The following is a 16,866-nucleotide window of genomic DNA, read 5'->3' as shown; positions in this document are numbered from 1 at the left end:
CGCTACGGACTACAAAATATAGAAATGCTATGCTACCCTGCCTGCAGGCCCACGATCACGACCACGCCTCAATCTTCTGGATAGTTCACGTACAGGCGGTCTGTCTCCTCGTCGTACTGCCACGTCAGCTGAGTGCCGTCGGGATCATCTGTCTCTGGGGTACCTGAACCTGTTGGGATTTTGGAGGAATCCGTGAGCCACGGGGACTCAGCAATCTAAGACCTTGGTGCCAGAACTAGTCAAGTTATTAGGTAGGATAAGGTGAAGTGTTTAAGGTTGCACCATCCTAAGCTTTATTTAGTGGCTAACTTACGTAGAACATGAATGCGAGTGGACTATACTAGCGGTCGTGAATACTTGATCACTATGTGATCCTGAACACCTACCTACGTCATTCATAACCCCACCGTGTTCCCGATCGAAGAGAGATCTTCGAGGGGACAGTCACGGTTACGCACACAGTTGGCAATTTTATTAGGTTAAGTTTAAGTTATCTAATACCGGATATTAACAAAATATTCCAAGTTGCCACATAACCGCGGGCACGGCTTTCCGAAAGATTAAACCCTGCAGGGGTGCTCCAACTAGTCCATCACAAACGTACACAGGCCGCAAAGTAATCCTCTATCACGAATATCGTGATCTCGTCGGATTCCTTAGAGGAAAACCTCAACTCTGGGGAAAACCAAACCTTCACTGGGATTCCTATACGCAAGATATACCGCTAAGGTAAGACAAGGCTAGCAGGACCTCCCGACGTGTCGACGACCCTGATAAGAGCCGCGTATCTCAGTCTCAGGACACGCCGGATGAGTGACACTACAGGTATACCAAACCTCAGGTTGCCCTGTGGTGGCCCCATAGTCTGCCCAGTTTGGACCAACACTCATGAGGAGCATTGGCCTGGGTTGTTGATTAAAATCCTCGGGGTAGCTATTCCCTATGCAGTTTATTATTAAGTGATTAGCAAATTAACACCAATGTTGGGTCCTGCCGGACAAGCCTTAGCAGTACGCGATTTATCGAGGGGGTCCCCATAACAACCCCTAACGTGTTAGGAGCGATCATTATGGAATCAAACACCGGTAACCGGTAACTAAGGCAGCAATAACGGAACAAAGCACCCGGCAAAAGGATAGGCCTCCCGTCATTTACCAAGTATATAGGTGCATTAAATAAATAACATAATTTAAGATAATGATATCAAGCTCATGTTATCACATCAGTCAAAGCACCTGCATCTAGCAACGCTAACATTAGTAGCTGAGCAATGCCTACTTAGCCATTCAAGTTTTGCTAGGTAGGGATAGTGTTTGGTTTCATGGCATATCAAGAGGCAATTTAATTTAGTGGTAGGCAGCGAGCAATATGACATGGAAACGCAATCTAGCATAACAAGTCTAGAGATGGAATCAAGGTCATATCATCTTGCGTGTGATATCCTCAGCTTGGAATGGTTCTTGTTCGTCCTGCACGTACTCTCCCGAATCCACGTACTCGTTCTCCGATCCCGGTGCTACCCAACATAAGAATACCATCCAATGAACAACAGCACCTCAAGATGCAACAAGCACATGATGCATGAGATGAAAAATGAGCATGCATCACTATTTCTTTCACTAGCACAAGCAAAAGAAGCTACCACAAGTTCCTGGACAGACCTTTACCCTAAGATATTTGACATGCATGAGAATGACATGATCAGATGCGTCTCGTGAAAACAATGCAAAACCATATAAAGAACATCGCAATCGGAGCTACGGATCAACGGAAATCAACGAAACAAAGATATGAAGCTCTACGTGTAAGAATCTACACCACACACTCAAATGGCACAAATCTGGTCTTCCCAAGTTGCCAAGACATATAACAACCCAACATGAATGGATTGGAGCAAGGAAGAACACCACAACATCAACTAAGCATCCACAATCATCAAAATGACAAAACTACATGATCTGCCATAATCTGCATCTTAGCACTTTGTGAGCTACATGCAACATAGCTACAGCCCTCCAAATATTACAAATAATATATGTGGCTGTAGCCAACCAAGAATACTACTAGCACAAGCAAGAATCACACAAAAAGGAATTATACACAGGAAGATACAAGGCTGCAAACGTTCCCAAAACCATCAGATCTCAGGGACTTAGTGAAAATTCCTGCACCTGACTTTCTGTCTTTGTTCTGAAGCTTTTTGACAGAAGCCAAAACATAACCTACAGGACTCCAAATGGGATGAAATTTAACAGGGAGCTTCACAAACATATCAGGTCCAAATTCCTAGCACTGAACTAAGGTTAGATCCCAACACAATGACCAGCACAACCTCATCTACAGGAGAAGAAAATGTTTCCAGATTCTCATACTTGGTGAAATTCCAGATTTCACTAAGCTGGAATTTCCAGCCACATGCCCACTTTGTCTAGGCATATCTTGCACACAAGTAACACCAAGAGATAAATGACACCACTATGGTGTAGAGCAAAATCCCTACTACTACCACACAAAAGCTCATGCCCTTGGGCTCAACCTATTCCATGGAAACAAAGAGCAAACTTGCAACACATCTGAATATGTCAACTCCAGAAAGTATCCTAATGGCAAAACTAACTTCACCACTGGATTCCTTGGGAGATTATACCCCAAAATCATCTATAATATGTGGGCACTTACTTGGAACAAGTGACCACAAATTAAGGAAGAGGAAACTACTCCAAATCATGCCTAGTAAATAGTGCATCATTTCATGTAGTTCCACTATATCAACTACTACATGGTTTAGCTCATGTGCACAATGACAAAGTGACATGGGGGTTTGAACCCCATGTTTGTGTCATGCACATCAACTCACAACCATTTCTCTCACTAGATCACCCACACACACACATCATCATGCCCTCTCTCATATTAACATGATGAGGTGCTCAACTTGCACATGGGGCTGTTTTACCACCTACACATCACACCACAATCTCATCATAAGCTCTAAGACTCCAAGAACAACATAAGGGAAACTATCAAGCAAAATAAAGTAAGGCTACACTCACTTGCACACCTACACTAGCAACACCTCATGTGTGTGCAACACACACACACATGCACATCATCTACTGCCACCTAACTAGTCACACAAGCAAAGACACAAGCCACCTACACATCATCTTAAACTAGGGTAGCATCACCACACACACACACATGCACTTCTGACAAGAACACATACACACATCACATCATATGGCCATTCTATAGCAGCAAAGAAATACAATAAAATGCCCTATGCCATCTAAGTTTAATGCACAAACAGCTCGCAAGAAAAAGAGCAAAAAGGAAAAAAAATACCAGGGAAAGGAAAAAATAAAGGGCATCCTGGGGGTCGAACCCCTGTGCCTCTGGTGTGCAACTCTGCAGCACACCACTGGACTGAGAGGCCCTGCTCGGCAGATAAGGGCAAGGGAGCAGGGTATGCTCTCTGCTGGCTACTGTGTAGGTAAAACAAACAGGAACAAAAAAAATAGTGCCGAGGGGGATCGAACCCGCTCCCTCACCACAGGCACACCACACCACATACCACTAGGCTACGCTACGATGTCTGAACTATATCATGCAAAGAAACAACTGAAGGGGGTCCTCTCTGCTGAACTGCTACCGGCGGCAGACCGGAAGAGGGGAGGGCTCTCGGCGGCGATGCGAGGAAGACCGCACACACACGAACTCATTTCCTTCGCTAACTTCGTCCGAGACAAACTGCAGCGGCCTAGGTACGGTGCACGGCGGCACCGGCAACAGGAACGCAACACGTCGACGCCCTCCTGTTCCTACACAAAGATCTACTACAGGGAAGGGGGTAGGAGATGGATCTGCTCACCCTACGGTAGGAGAACTCGGCCGCGATGGAGAGGAATCAGGGGAAGAAGAGGTGGTCGCCGTTCTGGCCTGCTCATCGGGGAGGGTTGTCGCCGTCGTGGAGAAGAGGAAGCAGGGGAGCTCGCGTCGATCTAGCCGCGGGGATGGATCGCTGGATGTACCCGCGTGCTTGCCGAGTCGTCGGGGAGGAAGAAGAAGCTCGTACACGACGGCGAGGAGGACCTCAATCCACGGCCATGGCGGAGGAGCCCCTCCCTTACCTGGTATACTTCGTCAGAGAGAGAGATGGAGAGGGAATGGAGGTGGCGGCGCGAGAGAGGGAAACCCTACTGCACGGACGCCAAGGGGGGTCTCTTTTATGGAGGGAAGGGGCGAGGAACGTTCCTCGACGTCCGTGACGCCTCAAGTCGCTGCTGCTCTGAACCTGCTGGAGTGGAGCACTGACGGAAGAAGGGGAATGAGCACGCCGTCTACAGGGAAGCCACGCGTGAGAGAGGGGAGATGGGCCTGCTAGTGGGAGGAGGCCCACTAGTTGGCGCCAGATAGGAGAGGAGAAAACCTGAGGGGTTTTTCTAATTAAAACAAACAGGGAAAAGGATGTAAATCACAGACAAATTTGTTGGGGTTAAAAACACAACAAAAATGCCCCTGGTCATAAGAAATTATGACCTAATTGAATAAAATAGAAAAGAAATATCTGGAGCAATTAAATATTTACAAGACAGAATTGGTTGGGTCTTTTTTGTGAATAGTTGCACCCTTAAAACTAAGTTACAAAACAGCAAAACACATCTTGACATCCACCACAAAATATACTAAATCATGGGCATTTTTTAATCAAGGTTGGGACAAGTGAATATTTGCTTGAGATATAAAAGAGAGAGAGAGAGGTTTGCAAATATGACAAGCCCACTTCATTTAGAACTAGTCACACACACAAGAAATCATAGAGCACCCCAACACATACACAACATCACAAAGTAGCTAACCACAAGATCACCACACCACAAGAAATGCTAAGATCATATAACACAACACAAGACAAGGCAAACAATGATATGCTATGCATGCATGCATGGGAAGGAAGGAAAACAAATACAAGGGACATGACAAGAACTCATGGCACAAATGATATCATCATAACTCTGACAAGGTGGACCCACTTACAATAGGTTCCAAATAGGGAAGGTTTACACTTGGGGCACTATAGTTTGGGTGGGCCCCACCTGCTCCGGTGCCCTCCTTTGGCCTATATTTATTCTTCCGAAAGGAAAAACTCTTCCACAACTTCCAGAATCACGATTTTCTCCATCGTTTCACCGCCGCGGCGCTTCCGAGATCGGAAGCGTTAGGAGACCTCTTCTCGGCACCCTGCCGGAGGGACAATTAACCTCCGGGAGCTTCTCCACCGCCATGGACGCTTCCCGGACGTGCCCTGAGTAGTCCTCCTTGGACCATGGGTCCATGACCAGTAGCTATGTGATGTCTTCTCTCCAATCTTGTGCTTCAATGGTTAGTCCTTGTGAGCTGCCCTACATGATCAAGGCATCTATGTAATTCTCTTGCGATTGCTATGCTCAGTTTGTTGGGATCCGATGGATTATGAGATTATGTTCAGATTGTTATGAGTTATATATTTGATTATCCTTTTATATTATGTTCCTTAGTGATTCATGCATGTTCTCCGTTGCTATTTATTGGTTTGGTCGAGTAGTAGATTGTAACTCCAAGAGGGAGCATTATGCTTGATTGTGGGTTCATGCCCCTCGATGTCTAGCTTGAGTGACACAAACATGAGACTAGGGGATGTGTTGTTGGCACCAGGGAGAAAACAACGGTGTTTGTGACCATGGTTGCAAGGATTGTTTACCTTACGCATAGTTCGTTAATGAAGTTGTCCGTTGCTTTGAGTTTACACTTTGGGTGGGGCTCGCAACGTAATACCGGATAGATGTTCTGGATAGATATATCAAGGTGGATGATTAGTAAGTTGATGCTGATGAATAAACGGTCTAGTTGTCTTTGCATACTGCCCATTACTATTGAACCTCTAACTATCAAGTAGCATAATTAGCATTGCGGTGTGTTCATAATTCTGTCAATTGCCCAACTGTGATTGGTTTACCCAAGCATAGTTGTTTATCGTCTTTTTGGAGAGAGACATCACTAGTGAACATCATGCGACTCCGGTCCATACCACCATCATTGTTTACACCTCCACCATTTATCGTTTTCATTTACTTTTCCGTTGCAATCACTATTACTTTCCCGCTTGTGTGTTGATGCTTTGCAAACTACAAGGTCGGAGAGATTGACAACCTCTGTGTACTCGTTGGGAGCAAACTTATTTGTTTTGTGTGCAGGTCCACGTCTTCTGCTAACCAGGACATGAGACACCTACTTGTTGATCCTAGGAGTCCTACTGGTTTGATAAACCTTACAGTCTTTGTGTAAGGGAAAACTTGCTGCTGAGTACATCTCAACCTTCCACTTGGGTTAACCAATGGGGTGCGAGAAGTACATACATCATCTCGTCACCAAGCAAAGTTTTGTGGCACCGTCACCGGGGACTCCAGTCTTCAAGATAGGGGAGTTGCACGCTATCTTTTACCTTTGATTTTTAGTCTTGTTAGTTTTCTTTTTAGTTTTTGCTTTAGAGTCTTATACCAAAAACCACCAAAAAAATTGTATGACAGTACTGTGTAATTTTTTTAGAAACTTTCCATGTTCCAGTAAAATATGATAATTCAAATACTACAACATAAGTTTCTATTTTTGTACAACACACATCGCACATGCAATTCAAACATTCTAAACAAAATTATTGGAATTTTTTATTCAAAAAGAAGATTACAAATAACATCTAACACAGTACAACAAAACAAAATGACACTGCAAGCAAAACACATATCATGTGACGAATTGAAATATAGCTCCAAGTATGATATACCGATAATGTTGGAGACGAAAGAGGGGATGCCATCTCGGGCATCCCCAAGCTTAGACGCTTGAGTATTCCTTAGATATTACCTTGGGGTGCCTTGGGAATCCCCAAGATTAGGTTCTTGTTGCTCCTTATTTTCCTCATATTGGTATCTCCCCCAAAACATGAAAACTTCAATCACATAAAACTTAACAGAACTTCGTGAGATGGGTTAGTATGATAAATATAGATAATTAACTTAGGTAATGCCAAGAAAAGATTCATAATTGTTCTCACAGGATTCCTACTACATTATATCATTCCCATAATTTATATCACTCGGTATAACCTATGGAAACACCAAAACAAGCAAACTATGCATGCAAAACAGAATCTGTCAAAAACAGAGCAGTGTGTGAAGATCTGCATAAATACCATACTTCTGCGACTCTAGAAATTTTGAAAAAATAAGACAATGCATAGAATTTTCTTCCTAAAACTGGGTAAAAGTTTCAAATTTTTGATGCTCCAGTAAAATTAGATAAATTCTTCACTGGACGTAAAAGTTTCTGTTTTTGCACAGATTCAAACAAGCAAGCATCCACACTATCCCAAAGTCTTTACTTGGCACGTTATTGAAATAAAATACACAAAACATGATTACTAGAGTAGCTTAATCATGTTTCACACAAAAACAGAAAGTCAAAGTGTTGGGTTGTCTCCCAACAAGCACTTTCCTTTAATGCCTATTAGCTAGGCATGATGATTTCAATGATGCTTGTATAAAAAGTAGTAATTGAGGCATGCACGAGAGCATCATGAATCACATGACAAACACATTTAAGTCTAACCCACTTCCTATGCATAGGGATTTTGTAAGCAAACAATTTATTGTAGCAAGAATTAACTAGCATAGGAAGGCAAAACAAGCACAATTTCAAAACTTTGAACAGATAGAGAGGAAAGTTGATATTATTGCAATTACTACGAGCATACATTCCTCCCTCATAATAATTTTCAGTAGCATCATGAAGGAATTCAAGAATATAACTATCACATAAAAGCATTCTTTTCATGATGCACAAGCATAGAAATTTTATTACTACCCACACAAGCAAATTCTTATCATTCATAGTAGTGGGAGAAAACTCAGCAAAATAACTATCATGAGATACTTTAGTGGCATAATCCAATTGAAAATTAAAATCATGATGACAATTTCATGATTTTTATTACTCTTTAGAACATACATGTCATCACCATAATGATCATAGATAGCAACTTTGTTGTCATAGTCAATTGAAACCTCTTCCAATATAGTGGATTCATCACTAAATAAAGTCACGACCTCTCCAAATCCACTTTTATTATGAAAAAATTTAACACCCTCAAAAATAGTGGGATCACTACTTCCTAGAGTTGACACTCTTCCAAACCTACTTTCATCAATATAATCATCATAAATAGGAGGCATGCTTTCATCGTAATAAATTTGCTCATCAAAACTTGGGGGACTAAAAGTATCATATTCATCAAACATAGAACCCCAAGCTTGTGGCTTTGCATATCATTAGCATCATGGATACTCAGAGAATTCATACTGACAATATTGCAATCATGCCCATCATTCAAGGATTTTATGCCAAACATTTTATTGAATTCCTCTTCTAACAATTGAGCACAGTTTTCCTTACCATCATTATCATGAAAGACATTATAAAGCTGAACAACATGAGACCTCCTCAATTACATTTTTTTGTAATTTTCTTTTTGTAAACCAAACTATTGATAAAACAAGAAACTAAAAGATTCAGTTGTGAGATGTAAAGATATACCTTCAAGCACACATCTCCCCAGCAACGACGCGAGAAAAGAGCTTGATGTCTACTACACAACTTGTTCTTGTAGACTCGTGTTGGGCCTCCAAGCACAGAGTTTTGTAGGACAGTAGCAAATTTTCCTCGATTTGATGACCTAAGGTTTATCAATCCATGAGATGTGTAGGATGAAGATGGTCTCTCTCAAACAACCCTGCAACCAAATAATAAAAAGTCTATTGCGTCCCCAACACAGCAAATGCAATGGTAAATTGTATAGGTGCACTAGTTCGGCGAAGAGATGGTGATACAAGTGTAACATGGATGGTAGAAATATATTTTTAGAATCTGAATAAATAAACAAAACAAGGTGGAAATTCATAAAACATAGCACAAATAGTATTGCAATGTATGAAAATTAGGCCTAGGGTTCGTACTTTCGCTAATGCAATCTCTCAACAATGCTAATATAGTTGGATCACATAGCTATTCTTCAACGTGCGATAAAGAATCACTCGAAAGTTCCTATCTAGCGGATAACATAACAAGAAATTGTTTGTAGGGTACGAAACCACCTCAAAGTTATTCTTTCTGGTTAATCTTTCCAAGAGTTCATACTAAAACAACAAGTTGTCATTTCCGATCGATCTATCCAAAATTTTATACTAAAATAACACCATAACAAATTCAGATTCATAATACTCAATCCAACACAAAGATCATCAAAGAGTGCCCCAAGATTTCTACTAGAGAAACAAGGACGAGAACGTGCATCAACCCTTATGCAGAGATTACCCCAATATCACCTCGGGAATCCGTGAGTTGAGTGCCAAAACATATACCATGTGAATCAATATGATACCCAATCGTCACCATTGGTATTCATAGAAAGACATAAATCAAGTGCTCTCAAATCCATAAAAGTATTCAATCCGATAAAACAAAATCTCAAAGGGAAAACTCAATTTATCACAACAAGATAGAGAGGGAGAAACACCATATGATCCAGCTATATTTACAAAGCTCGTGATACATCAAGATCGTGCCATCTCAAGAACACGAGAGAGAGAGATTAAACACATAGATATTGGTGCAAACCCTCGGCCCCGAGGGTGGACTACTCCCTCCTCATCATGGTGCCCATAGGGATTATGAAGATGGCCCCTGGTGATGTACCCCTCTCCGAAAGGGTGCCATAACGAGCTCCTGATTGGTTTTTTGTGGTTACAGAGGCTTGCGGCGGTGGAACTTCTCATCTAGGGTTATTTCTGGGGGTTTCTGTATTTATAGGATTTTTGGGCATTGGAATCACGCCAAGATGGTTCACGAGGTGCCCACTACCCACCAGTCCACGGGCAAGGCCTCTCGCGTGCCCTGGTGGGTACTGGCCACCTCCTTCACCTTCTGGTCCTCCCACGAAGCTTCTAGTGCCTCTTTTGTTCCAAAAAATCGTCGAAAATTTTCGTTGCATTTGGAGAACTTTTATTTCTGAACAAAAACCAACACCACGGTAGTTCTGGTGAAAATAGCATTAGTCCGGGTTATTTCTAAATAAATAATATAAAGTGCATCAAAGCCATATAGAAGTATTGTAAACATAGGCAGCCATGGCATGAATACTTCATAAATCATCGATATGTTGCAGACGTATCAGCGCTCTAGTAGGCGCCCAATAATGCCGCGCACGATAAAAACGCATGAGCGTGCTGGGAAAAACTGAATATGATCCTGCCTATTTGGTTCACCCGCTCTAGGGTGCAGGACAAAACAAATCACTGCGCTGCGAACCACCGACCGCCGTATCTGAAACCTCCTCGCGCCTGTGCCTCTGCTCGCTCCTACCGTCGGCGCTTCCCCCGCCTCTCCCAAGTGCAACAATGGCCCCCTGCTGCTCCCGGTAGCCGCCGCTGCTTCCTCTACTTACTCTCCTCGTAGCCTTCCCTTAGTGCTCCGTTCCTCCAACGAATAGCGCCCGGCGGCCGTTTGCAGCTCGACGCCCACAAGGTGTTTGATACAATATCTACAAGGTATGCATCGTTTATATTTGTAGTTGACTTGGTGCATGTTGTTCGTAGTTTAAATTAGTTTTCAATCAAGTTTGTAGATGCGTTCATACTATGATTCTTCGGATGGAGAATTTTCTCTTCAAGAGGAGTATATACTAATGATCCTAGCTATCCAGGTCAATAAGAAGTCGAAGCACGGTGGTTCGGTTTTGGATCGCCAGAAATTATGGAGGGAAAGGATTGATGCCCACAAAATATTAATGAGGAACTACTTTGTGAGGGATCCCACATACCCTGCATCATACTTTTGGCACCATTTTAGGATGAGAATCGAGTTGTTTAAACACATTGCGGAGAAATTGGCAAGGCATGATCAGTTTTTCAGCAAAGGTGGAATGCCGCCGGAGAACTCGGGCATAGCACCTTCCAAAAGGTGATCGCCGCTTTGCATATGTTGGCATACGGTATTCCTGCAGAGCTAGTTGATGATCACTTGGCCATGGGTGAGAGTCAAGCCAACATGTGTGTCAAGCACTTCGCGGTTGGAATTGTGCAAGTGTTTGGTCCAGAATGTTTGAGAGCTCCCAATGCTAAAGACAACACAAGGCTTCTAGAGTTCAATAAAGCTCATAGGTTCCCATGTATGCTTGGCTCAATAGATTGCATGCATTGGAGTTGAAAGAACTATCCGGCTGCATGGCATGGACAATTTCATGACCAGAAAAAGGGTTCCACTATAATCCTTGAAATAGTGGCCGATCATGAGACTTGGATGTGGCATGCTTTTTCGGAATGTCCGGATCTTGCAATGACATCAAGTTATTCAATGCTCACCACTCATGCCTAAGATTGCAAACGGTGAAACTTCACCGATGAAGTTTGTAGCAAATGGTCATACGTAAAACTATGGCTACTATCTTGCGGATGGCATCTACCAAGGTGGCAAACCTTTGTGAAGTCGCTAAAGGCACCTCAAGGTAAGTAAAATGCTGTTTTCACAATACTCAAGCAACACTTAGACAAGATGTGAAGAGACATTTTGGGATTTTGCAAGCCGAGTTTGCTATTGTGAGAGGATCGGATATATTCCGGGATCGAAAGATGCTTTGGTACATCATGAACGCTTGTGTGATCATGCATAACATGATCATCGATAATGAGCGTGGACAAGATTTATACTATTCTCAATACAAGTTGATGTGAATACCTGTGCGAGTGTGAAGTAGCAATGTGAGGATGCCCCGATTTGTCGCCTCCTATCATGTCATTCAACATGCCGAAACACATGATGAGCTTCAAAATGATCTAACCGAGGAGTGGTGGTCATGGAATGGGCAATGTACGAGTTGATGTTCTGAATTATTTATTCTATTGAAAATAAACTATTTGTTGTGTTATTCATGAACTATTTGTTTTATTATTCATGAACTATTCGTTTGAGTTGAAATAATAATTGAACTATTTATTGTTGAGTTATTTTGTGTATGTTTGATATTCTTGGTTCTATGTTTGAGTGGGAAATCTGTTTGTGTTGGGCACGCTCGTTATATATTTAGCGCCAATGTTGGAGCGCAATCTACACTGCGATAAATTTTGTAGCGCCTGCTAAAGCTACCACTTGTTTGCACGCGTAAAACGCTATTTCGGCGCCCAAATTTTTTTAGCTCGTCGTGCTACCGCACGTTGATGTCTACTACGCAACCTTCTTTTTGTAGACTCGTGTTGGGCCTCCAAGCGCAAAGTTTTGTAGGACAATAGCAAATTTCCCTCAAGTGGATGATCTAAGGTTTATCAATCCGTGGAAGACATAGGATGAAGATGGTCTCTCTCAAGCAACCCTGCAATCAAATAATAAAGAGTCTCTTGTGTCCCCAACACACAGAATACAATGGTAAATTGTATAGATGCACTAGTTCGGCGAAGAGATGATGATACAAGTGTAATATGGATGGTAGATATAGATTTTTGTAATCTGGAAATATAAAAATAGCAAGGTAACAAATAGTAAACAGCGAGCAAAATGTTGTATAAATGTTTGAAAACAAGGCCTAGGGTCCATACATTCACTAGTGCAAGTTGTCTCAACAATACTATAGTTGAATCATATATAAATCCCTCACGTGCGACAAAGAGTTCACTCCAAAGTCACAAATGGCGGAGAACAAACGAAGAAATTATTGTAGGGTACGAAACCACCTCAAAGATATCTTTTTTGATCAATCTTATGAGCTATCCGTATAATTGTCACGAACAGCCCTAGAGTTTGTACTAAAATAACACCTTAAGATACATATCAACCAAAATCCTGATGTCACCTAGATACTCTAATGTCACCACAAGTACCCATGGGCATGATTATACGATATGCATCACATAATTTCAGATTCATCATGTTCAATCCAACACAAGAAACTTCAAGAGTGCCCCAAAGTTTCTACCGGAAAGTCAAGACGAAAACATGTGCGAACCCCTATGCATAGATTCCCAAGCTCACGGAACTCGCAAGTTGATCACCAACACATACATCAAGTGGATCAATAAAACATCCCATTGTCACCACAGATATCCCATCGCAAGACATACATCAAGTGCTCTTAAATCCTTAAAGACTCAATCTGATAAGAAAACTTCAAAGGGAAAACTCAATTCATCACAAGAAGATAGAGAGAGGAAACCCCCCATATGATTCATATATATTAATAAAGCTCGTGATACATTAAGATAGTGTCATCTCAAAAACACGAGAGGGAGATTGATCACATAGATACTAGTACATACCCTCAGCCCCAAGGAGGATTACTCACACATTATCATGGTGAGAAAGAGAGATTTGTTTATGGAGAGGTGCAGCCCCGAAGAGATGGAGGCGATGGCGGCCAAGGCACCCGCGACGGGCGGCGTCCCTTTGCCCCTCCTTCTTCCTTGGTCTTGGTGCTGCAATGGAAGAGCCTCTCCCCCTCTTGGCGGCTGCCAAGGGAGAGGCAAATTCGTAGCTCTTGGTGGCTCTACCAAAATTATGGTTTTTCTCTCCTTATATGTGCCTCTGTGGTGCTCTATGGCCCTCCGATGGATGGACCCTTGATCCAATGGCTCTCGGGCACCTATAAAACCTTCCTAGGGACTCCTCACAGCCCTCATGAGGATCCAAAGTCGTGGCTTGGTCGGATATATCAGATATGTTAAGAGTTGGACTCAATCACATCAGCAATTCTCGTGATCCCATAATCTGATATTTGCCTTCAGTAAAATGGGTCTCCAGATCGCATAAAAACTCCATTTTGGACGAATTTGTAGTCAAGAATCATTGGCATAAAATTCCCCACACTTTTCAAGTTTTATATTTTTCCATTTGACACCGTTTTCGATGGTCAAAATGAATATTTCTAAAAATTGTTTGTGCACATATTTCAGAAGAGTCACAGTCCTCCTCCAACAAGGCTCATTTTGCGTTTTTCGATAATTTCTAGTTAATCCCTACAAATAAAAGTGTGAAACAAAAACTCATGCAATTTTGCAACCATTAATAGGATAGTACCAAAAAATAATTTAAAGTTGTAATAAAATGATTGTAAAACATCCACGAATGTTAATATAACAAGACAGAACAAATAAAAATTATAGATACGTTGGAGAAGTATCATACGTCTGTTGGAGATTCTCTTAAGGTCCCCATAAGTTGAACGGGAGCCGTATCATCTATTCGTATGTACAAGAACCAGTCGGACATGCGGGGCATTCGGATAGACGAAGCAGAATGGTCGGCAAGGGCATCGAGAACATCAAGAGACATGCAACGTCATACATTATTGACATTTATTTCATCACTTACCACTTGTAGTGGATTCCATTAATGTATCACATTAAACCTCCCTATAACGCCACAAGCTAGGGGACTTGGCGCACTTTATATAAGTCGCTCCATAGATCATGGACATGGGTTAGCAATCCTTTGTAATCACGTAGACACAAAAAAAAGAAATCCCAAAACTTGATACATAGGGTTGTTACCACCTCTTCGGAGAGGGGCTCGAGCTCGTAAATCCCTTGTGTCACGTATGTGCCAAAGCTATACCCTTATTACTACCCCTACTCTTCACTGTCGAAATTGTCCCTACGACAGTTGACATCCACCGTGGGGCTATGCATCTCACAATCCATATCACATGTGGATTCTTCATCCTTTATGGCTTCGAGCACTGATATTATGTCACGCAACAAAGTCCCCTTCGGTACCCTTCATTTCCTCATTGATGATTGGGCATGGCTTCAGGTAACCCTGCTGGATGTGGAGTCGCTACCAGTGCATGCCATGATCCACTTCTGTGCGAGTAGCTATGGAGTCCTCCTCCGACAGTTGACTACTTCATATCAAACGTTGCTTTGTCTCCCTTCTCAACACATCCACAAGCATTCCGAAAATCATGGCTCTAGTGTTGGGTTAAGCACGTTGTATCTCGCTAGGTCAAAACCGAGCAAGTGGCCATGTTGCAGCATAAAGAGTCATTTCATGATGTGTTCGCTTCTATTCATGAAGAGGAAGAGGAAAGTTGTGGGAGACTTTCGTCGATGGCGGAAGCCCTCATGGCTAACAGGTCTGCTAGTGAACCGCCTGGATACACCGAGAATGCATACAATCAAAGCAACGATAGTCAGAAGAAGAGGAATCCAGTCGATGAAACGATAGATAACCGTGATGACAATGGTGTTTGATTTGATGGTGAAGCTACTCCAACCATGAGGGGGCAGATTGACGAGCTTAAAAAATAGCTGAACATACCCTACATAGTGTGATAACTTCAATTACTCTTGAAGGCATCGCATTGGAGGCAGTGCATTGGCCACTCTGGCCGAAATAACACATTTGGAGCAAAGAGAGAGAACTTTTGAAGAGGGAGTTTGCAACGGCCCTAGTTCTAGTCGAAACATAAGGATATTGTTCCCAAACCACAACAAGCAAAATTTCCAGGTATTGGTGATACCTACTTTTATTGATTCGGTATTGGAATAGAAAAGAGTATCCCGCACCTATTTTCTCGAGGTGACCCTCAGTTATCAAACCCACTAGAGGAAGATTCGCTTGAAGTGATGGTCTCTCAGAAGCTTTTGTCAAAGTGTCAAATCTAGATTTTGACTGGACCAACAAGCAAATAGTGATTCGAACAATTACAATAAAAAGAGGTACTGCTAGGACCAATTTTGAAATAAAATGATTATAAAAAAATAGCCTTTAATGTCATTCTAGCATAGAAAATAATTCACACTGGTAGACAATCCTTGATACAGAAATCGAGTAGTACTAAATATTATATAGGGTTGAGCTAAAGTCAGTCAACGGTTTATTAAAAGCACGCCAATATTTATTATAGAAGCGGATATATGACAGTTGAAATGGTGGTAGTACTACTGGCTCGCATAATTATGGTGGTGGTGAATACGTTACAATGGAGTGGATGACATGACTCTAATATATTACAACTAGTCAAGCCTCAAGGCGAGGTTGGCAATTTTATTCATGTGGCAGAAGCATCGGTAGATAATACAAGTGGTGGACTCAAGGATTGCAAACAACTAACTGGTAATCCTCTAGGCATCGTACTCGCTAGCATACTCTTCATTCATTAGATGGCCTTCATCAAAATCTGGCCAAATCAACAAGTCAGGTGAGTACTTCGAATGTACTCGTAAGACAGTTTGGACATAAGATATATTGAATGCGGACAGAATGCAAATATTCGGGTTACATTAAATATAACCTTTCAACAAGTGTGATATTTCAATGGAGAACTGAAATAATTCATGAAGTAGGAAAGTTAGGCTGTAGTCCTCCCGAAATTTCCAAAAGATAAAAATAGGCCAATCGGGTGTCTAAAGTGACGCCTTGAAAGGTAAAGAAGAAAATAAAATAAACCTCTCGGGTGTCTGAGCGACGCCTCAAAAGGTAAATAAGAAAATAAAATAAACCAATCGGCTCTGTGAAGCGACAACTAGAAAGGTATAACATACAAACTGCCATAGTTGGGCATCGGGGCGGCACCACATAAAGGGCTTCTATTCGAAAATAAAATGTGAGTATCCAGGTGGGAAGACCATCCCAAGTGACACCCGATGCATCAATCAAATTAAACGGGTTAGTCCAAAAGTAACAATAATATTCATATAAATCACAAGTTTATTTCTATCATGAGGAAAAAAATTGTTCTCGAGGTACCGACACTGAGACCGACACTTGACGTGCCAACCAAACATCCTT

The sequence above is a fragment of the Hordeum vulgare genome, chromosome 4H (assembly GCF_904849725.1).
Source record: "Hordeum vulgare subsp. vulgare chromosome 4H, MorexV3_pseudomolecules_assembly, whole genome shotgun sequence".
In the NCBI taxonomy this organism is placed as follows: domain Eukaryota; kingdom Viridiplantae; phylum Streptophyta; class Magnoliopsida; order Poales; family Poaceae; genus Hordeum; species Hordeum vulgare.
This window is presented reverse-complemented; position numbering follows the sequence as displayed.